This window comes from Mustelus asterias, chromosome 29 (assembly GCF_964213995.1).
Source record: "Mustelus asterias chromosome 29, sMusAst1.hap1.1, whole genome shotgun sequence".
Lineage (NCBI taxonomy): Eukaryota > Metazoa > Chordata > Chondrichthyes > Carcharhiniformes > Triakidae > Mustelus > Mustelus asterias.
Window position 1 is genome coordinate 22,415,375 of NC_135829.1, and position 15,702 is coordinate 22,431,076.

A 15,702-nucleotide genomic window follows, 5' to 3' on the forward strand; every position below is an offset into this window, starting at 1 on the left:
GGGGGCCCATTATCCAAGTGTGAATAGGCCAATCATTTTACTACTGATGCCACCCCATCTGAGATTAACAGAGGATAGTTAAAAACCTTTGGTTGGGCCGCACTTAAGAGTATTGCGTTCAATTCTGGTCGCCATGTTAGAGGAAGGATGTGGAGGTTTTGGAGAGGGTGCAGAAGAGGTTTCCCAGGATGCTGCCTGGGTTAGAGGGTATGAGCTATAAGGAGAGGCTGGACAAAGTAGGGCTGTTTTCTCTGGAGTGGCAGAGGCTGAGGGGAGACCGGATAGAAGTCTATAGAATTATGAGAGGCGTAGATAGGGTTGACAGTCAGAATCTTTTTCCCAGAGTTGAAATGTCTAATACTAGGCGGAACGCCTAGTATTCATGGGACATGGGCGTCGCTGGCTGGCCAGCATTTATTGCCCATCCCTAGTTGCCCGAGGGCAGTTGAGAGTCAACCACATTGCTGTGGCTCAGAAGTCACAATGTAGGCCAGACCAGGTAAGGACGGCAGATTTCCTTCCCAAAAGGACATTACAGGATCATAGAATGCCTACAATGCAGAAGGAGACCACTTGGCCCATCGAGCTCACACCGACAACAATCCCACCCAGGCCTTATCCCCTTAACCTCATGGATTTACAGTGCTAATCCCCCTGAGGTAAGAGGGGGAAAGTTCAAAGGAGATGTGAGGGGCAGGTTTTTTACACAGAGAGTGGTAGGTGTCTGGAGCACGCTGCCAGGGGTGGTGGTGGAGGCAGATACGATAGGGGCATTTAAGGGGCTTTGAGATAAGCACATGAATATGCAACGAATAGAGGGAGATGGACCAAGGGCAGGCAGAAGGGATTAGTTTAATTTGGTGTCATGTTCAGCACAACATTGTGGGCCAAAGGGCCTGTTCCTGTGCTGTACTGTGCTATGTTCGAGAGATCTTTTCAGTTTGTACGGCTCAACTGCTTAACTACCTTATAGCACACCAGCCATTTGGAAATGTATATCAATGCTTGAGAAGCAATGTGTTTCCTAGATGCAGTAAGTGTAGATTCTGACAATGCCATTTGATTTCTCTGCTGCTGTCATTCTACTCATTTGTTGCATGGCTCACTGTAGCAAACTCATCATTTTTTTTTGCCAGTTTAAACAGACCCACCCTCCCTCCCTCCACCTCATCCTGTGGCTGTGGTGCGTACTGTGACAGGATTCACTGCAGTAATCTTCTGAGCAAGTCCCTCTTTTTAAAAATTCATTCGTGGGGCATGTGTGTCGTTGGCTGGCCAGCATTTATTGCCCATCCCTAGTTGCCCAAGGGCAGTTGAGAGTCAACCACATTGCTCTGGCTCGGAAGTCACATGTAGGGTAGACCAGGTAAGGATGGCATATTTCCTTCCCGAAAGGACATTATAGGATCATAGAATGCCTACAGTGCAGAAGGAGGCCACTTGGCCCATCGAGCTCACACCGACAACAATCCCACCCAGCCCGAAACTCCTTAACCTCATGGATTTACGGTGCTAATCCCCCTGGCCCTAAGGGGCAATTTAGCACGGCCAATCCGCTAACCTGCACATCTTTAGAGTGTGGGAGGAAACCGGATCACCCAGCGGAAACCCACACAGACATGGGGAGTATGTGCAAACTCCACACAGACAGTGACCCAAGGCTGGAATTGAACCCAGGCCCCTGAAGCTATGAGATAGCAGCACTAACCACTGCGTCAACATGCCGCCCTTAGTGAACATCAGTGAACCAGATGGGTTTTTCTGACAATCGACAATGGTCTCACGGCCATCAGCAGATTCTTAATTCCAAAAGCACCACCTGTCGTGGCAGGATTCAAATCCGAGTCCCCAGAACGTTGGCTGAGTTAATAATCTAGCGGTAATGCCACTGGGCCATCGCCTCCTCTTGTCTGACAATCACCACCAGGATGGGAGGGGACGTTATTGTGGGAACATCGTCACGTCCAAATTTCCCCCTTCTCGTTGGTCCATCGTCACGGAATCCGGATCCTGCGATATCTACCAGCACTGTGGGGCTACTGTCACCGTATGGAGTGCACTGCTTCCAGCAGACAGCTCACCACCCCCAAGGGAAATTAGGTATTGGCAATGAACACAGGCCTTGCACCCCCCCCCCACTCCCCCACAGAAAAAATAAAAATATATAATTGTTGCAAAGTTGAGTTTGTGAAGTTGGAATTTGATGTTGATAACAATGTAAAAAATGCTGGATGGAAAACATTGCGGTGTCCCTGTTAAAGCTGGTGTTTTGTGTCAGTGCTTGGAGGTTTCAAATGCAAAGTACAACACACAGAGTCCCAGACTGAAACATTTGTATCAAAAAGTCAAGCAGCCGTCTTGACAAAGACAACCTGTTTTTGTCTGAATTTAGCCCAATCCATTTAAAACAGGCACTCAGCCACCAGGAACCTATCACGTTCGAGTTTGATCGCGTTGACAAGATCGGACCAATCCTATTGTAGGAAAAATGATAGGTCATCACAGGTATAAAAGAGAGTGCGGGGGGGGGCGAGGGGGGGGAGGGGACAGGAGTTTTGCCACTGCCACCTCTCTGAGAGGGAGAGAGCAAATGCCAATTGCCAAGAGCTAAGCGTTCTCAGCTCTCAACCCTGCCAACGTCGTATATGTCTTAAGAGAACGCACCATCCAACCAGCAAAAGGTACCAAATCAGAAAGAACTTACAGAGAAACTCCAGAAGGTTCCAAAAGACAAAACCTGGTTGTATTTTTTTTTTAAGAGTGGCTAAATTCTATTCTTGCTTTTTCTGGTTCATGAAAGAGTATTGTATTTATTTGAGCAGCATTCCAGTAGAATCTTATTTTACTCGATATGTTACTTGTTTAGTTAAAGTTCCCGGTTAGTTAAATAAATAAATTACCAAGTGTTCATTTTAAAGTGAGTCTCAGGTATTTCTGTTAGTTAACCACTAAACATTGCTGAAGAACAGGTCACACCTTCCCAAACACTTTTAACAGATTAGAGGCGAGGTATTCCTCTTTGGAGAATTCAGCGTCACGTCTCAAAAGGGGGACAATCTCCGCATCGTAACAACAGCAAATAAATGAGATGCTCACAGGCAATGCAGACTATAAAGCAAGACTTAATATATAATGGTTATAGAATCTTACAGTGCAGAAGGAGGCCATTCGGCCCATTGAGTCTGCACCGACAACAATCCCACCCAGGCCCCATCCCCATAACCCCATGCACTTACCCTAGCTAGTTCCCCTGACATTGAGGGAGAATTTAGCGTGGCCAATCCACCTAACCCGCACGTCTTTGGACTGTGGGAGGAAACTGGAGCTCCCGGAGGAAACCCACGCAGACACGGGGAGAATGTGCAAACTCCACACAGACAGTGACCCAAGCCGGGAATCGAACCCGGGTCCCTGGCGCTGTGAGGCAGCGGTGCTAACCACTGTAGGCCGCCCTAAACATTGTCAAACATCAAAGTACACTGGCCACTGACATTCTCCAGAATAGTTGTGACCAGGAGGAGACGGGTTTCAATACCAGCGACTCAAGAAATTATTCTTACCACAAGAAACGATATAGAAAATAGAAACCAAAAGAGAAAATGCTGGAAAATCTCAGCAGGTCTGGCAGCATCTGTAAGGAGAGAAAAGAGCTGACGTTTCGAGCCAGATGACCCTTTGCCAAAGCTGCTTTGGGTTTTGACAAAGGGTCATCTGGACTCAAAACGTCAGCTCTTTTCTCTCCTTACAGACGCTGCCAGACCTGCTGAGACTTTCCAGCGTTTTCTCTTTTGGTTTCAGATTCCAGCATCTGCAGCAATTTGCTTTTATTGATATAAAAAATATTCTTGGGAGACTTGGGAGTTTCTGGAGGGCCGAAGAGCCTGTTTCCTGTGCTGTACTGTTTTGCCTTCAACAGGACTGCTGCAAGGTTACGGTGCAGAAAGAGGCCATTCAGCCCATCATGTCTGCAGCAGCCAAAAACAAGAGGAAAAAAGAAACCAGCTTCTTATTTTAATCCCGTTTGCCAGCAGCTGGTCAGCATTTCAGATACAGGTCCAGTTTCAAATGCGTTCAACCACCAACATAGGCGGTGAATGCCAGACACCCACCACCCTCTGGGTGAAAAAACTTTTCCTCACGTCCCCTCTAATCCTTCTACCAATCCCCTTAAATCTATGCCCACTGATAACTGACTCTTCAGCTAGGGGATACAAGTCTTTCCTGTCTACCCAGTCTAGACCCCTCATAATTTTGTACACCTCAAGTAGGTCACCCCTCAGCCTCCTCTGTTGACAGGAAAACAACCCCAGCCTATCCAACCTTTCCCCATAACTGCAGTTTTCAAGCCCGGACAACATTCTCATGAATCTCCTCTGCACTCTCTCTTCAGAACAATGACGTACTTCCAGTAATGTGGCGACCAGAACTGTACACCAAACTCCAGCTAACCAGCGTTTTGTACAGTCACATTGTTGCGCTCCTGCTTTTGTATTCAACACCTCACCCAATAAAGGAAAGCATTCCATACGCTTTCTTGACCACCTGTCCTGTCGCCTTCAAGACAAGCACTCCAAGGTCCCTCACTTCCTCAACCCCGTTCAATATCTTCCCGTTTACTGAATATTCCTTCCCCAAATCCATTACCTCACACTTTCCCAGATTGAATTCCATTCGCCATTTCTCTGCCCAATCAACCAAGGCACTGCTATCATTCTGGAGTTGACAGCTATCCTCTCCACTACCAGCGACACGGCCCTGAGATTGTCCACCCATGAGAAGCCCAGCGTTTACCACACAGAATGAAGATGAAAGTTGCCGAGCTTGCTTTCTCGATAGCAGGAAATTGTTTATGATACACAGCCAGACAACAAGATGCTGAAAAGACTGGCTTCATTCACCAGCATCATGTGGCCTTTTATGATTATAGCTATGATTCTTGCCTCAATTACAATGACAATTACTACCATGATTACTGACATAACTACTGTCACGATTAGGGGCACACTTACATCCGCGTTTGCTAATGTTTCCTGCCACAATTACTGCTCTGAGTGTTACCACAGTTAAAACTATGGTCACAGGCAGGATTACTGTTACGAGTGTTACCACAATTACTGCTATGATTCTCACACAATTACTGCCCCAAACTTGGCAACATTTACAGCCACAATTACTGCAGTGATAACTTCAATGATGATTGCCACAAATGCTACAACACTTAATGCAATGATTGTTGCAATTAATACTGCCACTATTTCAACGATAGCTGCTGCCACTATTGTTGCAAGGATAGCAGCCAAAATTACTGCAATAATAACGACAATAATTGCTTCAACGATTATGACAATAATTACTGCAATAATTGCTGCATGATTTGCCAGTGATTGATGCAATGATTATGACAATAATTACTGCAGTAATTGCTGCAACGATTAGTGAAATAATTACTGCAATAATTATGACAACGATTGCAGCAACGATTGCTACAGTGATTACTGCAGTGATTACTGCAACGATTGCTACAGCGATTACTGCAGTGATTGCTGCAACGATGGCTACAGCGATTACTGCAGTGATTGCTGCAACGATTGCGACAGCGATTACTGCAGTGATTGCTGCAACGATTGCGACAGCGATTACTGCAGTGATTGCTGCAATGATTGCGACAGCGATTACTGCAGTGATTACTGCAACGATGGCTACAGCGATTACTGCAGTGATTTCTGCAACGATGGCTACAGCTATTACTGCAGTGATTACTGCAACGATTGCTACCGCGATTACTGCAGTGATTACTGCAACGATTGCTACAGCGATTACTGCAGTGATTGCGGCAACGATTGCTACAGCGATTACTGCAGTGATTGCTGCAACGATTGCTACCGCGATTACTGCAGTGATTACTGCAACGATTGCTACAGCGATTACTGCAGTGATTGCGGCAACGATTGCTACAGCGATTACTGCAGTGATTGCTGCAACGATGGCTACAGCGATTACTGCAGTGATTACTGCAACGATGGCTACAGCGATTACTGCAGTGATTGCTGCAACGATTGCGACAGCGATTACTGCAGCGATTACTGCAACGATTGCTACCGCGATTACTGCAGTGATAACTGCAACGATGGCTACTGCGATTACTGTAGTGATTGCTGCAACGATGGCTACAGCGATTACTGCAGTGATTACTGCAACAATTGCTACAGCGATTACTGCAGTGATTACTGCAACGGTTGCTACAGCGATTACTGCAATGATTGCTACAGCGATTACTGCAGTGATTACTGCAACAATTGCTACAGCGATTACTGCAGTGATTGCTGCAACGATGGCTACAGCGATTACTGCAGTGATTGCTGCAACGATGGCTACAGCGATTACTGCAGTGATTACTGCAACGATTGTGACAGTGATTACTGCAGTGATTACTGCAACGATTGCTACAGCGATTACTGCAGTAATTACTGCAACGATTGCTACAGCGATTACTGCAACGATGGCTACAGCGATTACTGGTGATTACTGCAATGATTGCTACAGCGATTACTGCAGTGATTGCTGCAACGATTGCTACAGCGATTGCTACAGCGATTACTACAGTGATTACTGCAACGATTGCTACAGTGATTACTGCAGTGATTACTGCAACGATTGCTACAGCGATTACTGCAGTGATTGCTGCAACGATTGCTACAGCGATTGATACAACGATTACTGCAGTGATTACTGCAACGACTGCTACAGCGATTACTGCAGTGATTGCTGCAACGATTGCTGCAGCGATTACTGCAGTGATTGCTGCAACGATTGCTACAGCGATTACTGCAACGATTGCTACAGCGATTACTGCAGTAATTACTGCAACGATTGCTACAGCGATTACTGCAGCGATTACTGCAATGATTGCTACAGCGATTACTGCAGTGATTACTGCAACGATTGCTACTGCGATTACTGCAGTGATTACTGCAAAGATTGCTACTGCAATTACTGGTGATTACTGCAACGATTGCTACAGCGATTACTGCAGTAATTACTACAACAATTGCTACAGCGATTACTGCAGTGATTGCTGCAACGATTGCTACTGCGATTACTGCAGTGATTACTGCAACAATTGCTGCAGCGATTACTGCAGTGATTGCTGCAACGATGGCTACAGCGATTACTGCAGCGATTACTGCAACGATTGCTACGGCGATTACTGCAGTGATTACTGCAACAATTGCTACAGCGATTACTGCAGTGATCACTGCAACGATTGCTACAGCGATTACTGCAACGATTGCTACGGCGATTACTGCAGTGATTACTGCAACAATTGCTACAGCGATTACTGCAGCGATTACTGCAACGATTGCTACGGCGATTACTGCAGTGATTACTGCAACAATTGCTACAGCGATTACTGCAGTGATTACTGCAACGATTGGGACAGCGATTACTGCAGTGATTACTGCAACGATTGCGACAGCGATTACTGCAGTGATTGCTGCAATGATTGTGACAGCGATTACTGCAATGATTACTGCAACAATTGCTACAGCGAGTACTGCAGTGATTGCTGCAACGATTGCTACAGCGATTACTGCAATGATAACTGCAGCGATTACTGCAGTGGTTGCTGCAACAATTTCGACAGTGATTACTGCAGTGATTACTGCAATGATAACTGCAGCGATTACTGCAGTGATTGCTGCAACGATTGCAACAGTGATTACTGCAGTGATTACTGCAACGATTGTGACAGCGATTACTGCAGTGATTACTGCAACGATTGCTACAGCGATTACTGCAGTAATTACTGCAACGATTGCTACAGCGATTACTGCAGTGATTACTGCAACGATTGCAACAGCGATTAGTGCAGTGATTACTGCAACGATTGCTACAGCGATTACTGCAGTGATTACTGCAACGATTGCGACAGCGATTACTGCAGTGATTGCTGCAACGATTGCGACAGCGATTACTGCAGTGATTACTGCAACGATTGCGACAGCGATTACTGCAGTGATTGCTGCAACGATTGCTACAGCGATTACTGCAGTGATTGCTGCAACGATTGCTACAGCGATTACTGCAGTGATTACTGCAACGATTGCTACAGCGATTACTGCAGTGATTGCTGCAACGATTGCTACAGCGATTACTGCAGTGATTACTGCAACGATTGCTACAGCGATTACTGCAGTGATTGCTGCAACGATTGCGACAGCGATTACTGCAGCGATTACTGCAGTGATTACTGCAACGATTGCGACAGCGATTACTGCAGTGATTACTGCAACGATTGCTACAGCGATTACTGCAGTATTGCTGCAACGATTGCGACAGCGATTACTGCAGTGATTACTGCAACGATTGCTACAGCGAGTACTGCAGTGATTACTGTAACGATTGTGACAGCGATTACTGCAGTGATTACTGTAACGATTGCTACAGCGATTAATGCAGTGATTACTGTAACGATTGCTACAGCAATTACTGCAGTGATTACTGCAACGATTGTGACAGCGATTACTGCAGTGATTACTGCAACGATTGCTACAGCGATTACTGCAGTGATTACTGCAACGATTGCTACAGCGATTACTGCAGTGATTGCTGCAACGATTGCTACAGCGATTACTGCAGTGATTACTGCAACGATTGCTGCAGCGATTACTGCAGTGATTACTGCAACGATTGCTACAGCGATTACTGCAGTAATTACTGCAACGATTGCTACAGCGATTACTGCAGTGATTACTGCAACGATTGCTACAGTGATTACTGCAGTGATTACTGCAACGATTGCTGCAGCGATTACTGCAGTGAATACTGCAACGATTGCTGCAGCGATTACTGCAGTGATTACTGCAACGATTGCTACAGCGATTACTGCAGTGATTACTGCAACGATTGCTGCAGCGATTACTGCAGTGATTACTGCAACGATTGCTACAGCGATTACTGCAGTGATTACTGCAACGATTGCTGCAGTGATTACTGCAACGATTGCTACAGTGATTACTGCAGTGATTGCTGCAATGATTGCTGCAGCGATTACTGCAGTGATTGCTGCAACGATTGCTGCAACGATTGCTGCAGCGATTACTGCAGTGATTACTGCAACGATTGCTACAGCGATTACTGCAGTGATTACTGCAACGATTGCTACAGTGATTACTGCAGTGATTACTGCAGGGATTACTGCAACGATTGCTACAGCGATTACTGCAGTGATTACTGCAACGATTGCTGCAGCGATTACTGCAGTGATTACTGCAACGATTGCTACAGCGATTACTGCAGTGATTACTGCAACGATTGCTGCAGTGATTACTGCAACGATTGCTACAGTGATTACTGCAGTGATTGCTGCAATGATTGCTGCAGCGATTACTGCAGTGATTGCTGCAACGATTGCTGCAACGATTGCTGCAGCGATTACTGCAGTGATTACTGCAACGATTGCTACAGCGATTACTGCAGTGATTACTGCAACGATTGCTACAGTGATTACTGCAGTGATTACTGCAGTGATTACTGCAACGATTGCTACAGCGATTACTGCAGTGATTACTGCAACGATTGCTGCAGCGATTACTGCAGTGATTACTGCAATGATTGCTACAGCGATTACTGCAGTGATTACTGCAACGATTGCTGCAGCGATTACTGCAGTGATTACTGCAACGATTGCTACAGTGATTACTGCAGTGATTGCTGCAATGATTGCTGCAGCGATTACTGCAGTGATTACTGCAACGATTGCTACAGCAATTACTGCAGTGATTACTGCAACGATTGCTACAGCGATTACTGCAGTGATTACTGCAGTGATTACTGCAACGATTGCTACAGCGATTACTGCAGTGATTACTGCAACGATTGCTGCAGCGATTACTGCAGTGATTACTGCAATGATTGCTACAGCGATTACTGCAGTGATTACTGCAACGATTGCTGCAGCGATTACTGCAGTGATTACTGCAACGATTGCTACAGTGATTACTGCAGTGATTGCTGCAACGATTGCTGCAGCGATTACTGCAGTGATTGCTGCAACGATTGCTGCAGCGATTACTGCAGTGATTACTGCAACGATTGCTACAGCGATTACTGCAGTGATTACTGCAACGATTGCTACAGTGATTACTGCAGTGATTGCTGCAACGATTGCTGCAGCGATTACTGCAGTGATTGCTGCAACGATTGCTGCAGCGATTACTGCAGTGATTACTGCAACGATTGCTACAGCGATTACTGCAGTGATTACTGCAACAGTTGCTACAACGATTACTGCAGTGATTACTGCAACGATTGCTACAGTGATTACTGCAACGATGGCTACAGTGATTACTGCAACGATTGCTACAGTGATTACTGCAGTGATTACTGCAACGATTGCCATAGCGATTACTGCAGTGATTACTGCAACGACGGCTACAGCGATTGCTGCAGTGATTACTGCAATGATTGCTACAGCGATTACTGCCGTGATTACTGCAATAAGGTGAGATCCACCTTCTCACCTTGTGCTGCGCTTGATGCTGAGTGATGCCCTGAAGCTATATAACTAACTGTCTCTCTCTAATGGAGAGAGATGCCAATGGTCCCTCGTGGATGATGCCTAATTACCTACCTAGCGTCACTCAACAGTTAAGGTATATGACAGTGCTCCCCAATGGTAGGAACGTCTGTGTTGTGCCTGTGTAGTGCCTGTGTAGCGTGGGTCTGAAATCCTTATCACCTCATAGTGCATTCCGAAGAATTGATTCAACACAATAATTTGTTTTTTGTGACATTTTTTCATTGTTAATCCTCCTGAAATTAATGGGTGGGCAGCTTTGAGAGGATTTGTTCCTCACTGAGGGGCCATACGCTCGATTCACGTTGTGACAATTCCAATATCCAATTCCAATCAGTTCCTGATAGCAATGTGGCCCAGTTGAATTCAATTGAAAATCATTGTAACTCAGTTTGATGGTGTGAATGTTAAGAACTGAACACAGCATATTCCTGCAAAACTATAAGAAGAATGGCCACTGACCCTGTTGAAGCCAATCCCACTGGTATCCTCACCCTCCTGTCACTCTGTTATGCTAATTCCACCATTAAAGTTCTTTGCTCTCGTACCTATGTCCAGCATCCAAGCCCATCTCCATGGTAACCTTTGTCTTCTACTGAAGCTGGCCTGGTAGTCAGTGCCTCTATTCCTGCTTTATGGAATGTGGAGAAGGTGGGCAGACCATCCTGCATAGCCTTCTGCCCCCACACACCAAGAGCCCCACTCTGGCCCCAATGACGGTCCCGGGAACCAGGGCTTACATTAAACATGTTCTCTATCTGGTAGCTGTACAGCCCCAGTGGGACGCATTTGGTACTAATTGGCAATGTGGTGGTAAAGTGTTGCTCTGGTGGCACGGTGGCTAGCACTGCTGCCTCACAGCGCCAGGGACCCGGGTTCAATTCCCGGCTTGGGTCACCATCTGTGTGGAGTTTGCACCTTCTCCCCGTGTCTGCGTGGGTTTCCTCCGGACGCTCCGGTTTCCTCCCACAGTCCAAAGATGTGCAGGTTGGGTGAATAGGCCATGGTCAATGCACGGGAATAGGGCCGGGCTTGTGTAAGATGCTCTTTCAGAGAGCCGGTACAGATTCGATGGGCCAAATGGCCTCTTTCTGCACTGTAGGGATTCCATGGTGAGGTAGAGTGAGCTCTTTACTGAGGCCGGGGTTGAGGGGAGGGGAGGGATACTGGCTGAATGTTTTGTACTGTAACCGCCATAGGGCTACCTCCTGCCTCATACGGGGAGAAAAAACAGTCTAGACCAGTATTCCCATTGCTCCATTTTTACTGTCTTTCCCTCCTGGATGCTAACACCTGACATGGAAAAGGGGAGAGGAGGGAAGCGGAGGGAGGTCTTTCTCTGGTAACCATAACAAAAATCAGAAACCTGTTTGTTCAGAACATTCTTCTGTGGCTAATTAGAAGGGAGAAGGCCTCCCTCTCACTCGCTCTATTGTGTAATGATCTGAGCTTTAATAACAGCCAATCGATCAGCTTAACGCTCAACCCAAATTGCTAGAGGAGTGGATACCTCTTTCCTGGGGGCATCGAGTCGCAGTCTATCCTTAATACTGGACGTCGATTAGCTCAGCTGCCTGGACGGCTGGTTCATGATCCAGAACAACGCCGCGGCGTGGGTTCAATTCCCGCCTTCTCAACCTTGCCTGAGGTGCAGTGACCCTCAGGTTAAATCACCACCAGTCAGCTCTCCCCTTCAAAGCGGAAAGCAGCGTCTGGGACTGTGGCAGCATCCATCCTTAATGCAACATGTTTTATAAAGTGTATTTAACATAGAAAACTATCCCTCAGCTCTCCACGGAGGGGCCAAAGAGAAAGCTATCAGGCATCAAGGCCAAGAAATAGATAGATGATTTTCTTTTTTAGATTTTAATGGCATCTAGGGGGACGGGGAGAAGCGGGAATATGGCATTGAGATAGAGGATCAGCCTTGTTCATATTGAATGGTGCAGCAGGCTGGAAGGGCCGAATGGTCTACTCCTGCTCCTATTTTCCAAGTTTATAGCTTGATCAAAGAAGTGGGCTTTAAGCAGGGGAGAGGTTTCGTCTCCTTCAGTTCACTGCCTGCAGCCAGGTCTGACCCCACCGGGCTGCAATCTCTGCAACCGGTTGGGCAAGGGTGGGGGGGGGGGGGGGGGGGGGGGGGGGGGGGCGCTCACCCCCCACCCCACCCCACCATCACCACCACCACAACCAGACAACTGGCTCCTCACCCCAACGTAAGGAGTCCAAGTTGCCCTGGCAACATTCACTTCTTGTTGGACTTTAACCTGGCGTTGTGAGACTTCTTATTATGCTTACCCCAGTCCAACGCCGGCACCTCCACATCAATACTCACTTCCACATGCTCGTTGTATCCTGGAGCTATGGATAGAGGTGATACAGACTCCCAACTTCTTCCCATCCTAAGGCTGATCAGGAATCTGTCCTACTCTTACTGCCTGCCATTGCCATGTGTTGGAAGGATTCACAAATTTATACTTACATAGAAACATAGAGGATAGGAGCAGGAGGAGGCCATTCGACCCTTCGAGCCTGCTCCGCCATTCATTACGATCATGGCTGATCATCCAACTCAATAGCCTAATCCTGCTTTCTCCCCATAACCTTTGATCCCATTCGCCCCAAGTGCTGTATCCAGCCGCTTCTTGAATACATTCAATGTTTTAGCATCAACTACTTCCTGTGGTAATGAATTCCACAGGCTCACCACTCTTTGGGTGAAGAAATGTCTCCTCATCTCCGTCCTAAACCCTAACCCTGAATCCTCAGATTGTTCTGGACTCCCCCACCATCGGGAACATCTACCCTGTCCAGTCCTGTTAGAATTTTATAAGTCTCTATGAGATCCCCCCTCATTTGTCTGAACTCCAGCGAAAACAATCCTAACTGAGTCAATCTCTCCTCATACATCAGTCCCGCCATCCCCAGAATCAGCCTGGTAAACCTTCGCTGCACTCCCTCGAGAGCAAGAACATCCTTCCTCCGAAAGGGAGACCAAAGCTGCACACAATACTCTAGGTGTGGCCTCACCAAGGCCCTGTATAATTGCAACAACACATTCCTGCTCCTGTACTCGAACTTAAACTGTTTGGCCGTGTTATGAACACACCGTCCTTGGCCGTCAAGTCCTGGGGTGGGACTCGAACCTGGAGTTTCTGGCTCAGAGGCACGGACGCTAACCCCACTGCGCCACAAGACCCCCTGTAGAGAGGTTTAGGGAGTGAATTCCAGAATACAACATCTAGAGAGCTGAACGCAGCCCAGCCAATGAGGAATGGAGAGTTTGGAGGGAGGGCTGTAGAGGAGTAGGAGGATATTACAGAGTTGGAGAAGAATGAGACTTTGGTGAGGATTTTGACACAAGGAGGTGATTTTTTTTTAAATTTAAAGCTTTGGGAGACCAGGAGTCAATCCAAGATAGGGACAAGAGGACAACGGTAGTTGGTGCAGAAGGGGATGTGAACAGAAACGTCTAAGATGAACTGAATTTTAAGGAGAATGGAGGACAGACAAGGATTGGAGAAATGGAGTGAGGCAACGATAGATAGTGATCCTGGGATTGCGAGCTTTATTACCCTTGGTGTGGACAGAGGGGGTGTGCAGGGCTGGAGGTTGGGGGAAGGGGGCTTGTCTATGGCTTCAAAGTGAAAGTTTGTTTGCCTGGGATTTTGAGAACTTCATTGATTTATTACAACGAATAATCCAAACAATCCAATGCATAAACATCACCCAGCATCATGGCAACTCCCCACCTCCCCCATTAGAGACACAAAGCTAACCTCTCTCAGTCAGTAATATGGGCAACACACATGTGTACATACACAAGCATACACACACACTCCCACAGCAATACGCACACAGACACCACACACATGTACAAGCACAAACACACACACAGACTCACAGTAACACACACTCTCATTTCACACACACACAAACAGCAACACCCTCACACTCGTGTACACACACATCAACACATACACTCGTACACAGACACGCAAACGTCAATAAACTCACACATACTGACACTCACAGATATCCACATACACACAATCAGAAACAGCAACACTCTCTCTCTCTCACACACACTCACAAACGTCAACACCCTCACACACACACACTCACAAACATTAACACCCTCACACACACACACAGTCACAAACCATGTTTATATATAACTCCTAGTCCAATACAGATCTGATGCTCTGGAAATCAGAAGGGGAGTTTTACGAGGCTGCTGTTCCAGTTTATCACTCCTGACAGGTGTTCAGCCCAGGGAACAGGCCACAGAGGTTGGCCTGCTGTGTTTACGCTGCCCCTGAGCTGACACGTCCACCATTCTCTGATTTATATTCCCATTAAGTGAGAGTCTGCGCTGTCAAGATGTAATCTGTGGCGAATCCCCAACTTCAAAAAAATATCCAGGCTGTCGGAATATCCGGAGTGCAGAGTTCAAATGGCATTGTGTGAAAAGTACTGCCCACTTGGGCCAAACAGGACTGACTGACTGACTGCGCGTCTCCACAACTGGGAGAGAAAAATAAACAACTTATTTCTCCCTCTGTCTTAATAAAGCTTGAATATTTTCGATCGGGTTGTGTCTGGTGTGCAATCGGACTGTGCTGTGCTCAAGCACCTGACTCCAAACTCTACCTCTTATCATATCAGAGCAGGTAAGAGCCTAAATAATTCACATCCCATCAATTTAGAATCTCACAATCCCTACAGTGCAGAGGGAGGCTGTTCGGCCCATCGAGTCTGTACTGACAACAATCCCACCTAGGCCCTATTCCCCGTAACCCCACATATTTACCTTGCTAATCCCTCTAATTTACGCATCCCAGGACACTAAGGGATTCATGGCCAATTTACCTAACCTGCACATCTTTGGACTGTGGGAGGAAACCGGAGGAAACCCACGCTGACACGGAGAGAATGTGCAAACTCCACAGAGACCTGAGGCTGGAATCGAACTCGGGTCTCTGGCGCTGTGAGGCAGCAGTGATAACCACCGTGCCACCCCAATCTCTTCATCCTTTGGGAAGTACAATTAGCAGGGAATGCTTGCAGGATTAGTATGCTCAGTCGAATACAGTTTCAACTCCCTGATATCCATGGCATTA

The 15,702-nt window shown here is 46.8% G+C and overlaps 1 protein-coding gene across 2 annotated transcripts in view; it reads right to left on the reverse strand.

Annotated features, from left to right (window-relative positions):
• Positions 1–15,702, reverse strand: part of LOC144480581 (nuclear receptor ROR-alpha A) — a 184,142-nt gene that overhangs the window by 167,943 nt on the left and 497 nt on the right. The window lies entirely within an intron of this gene.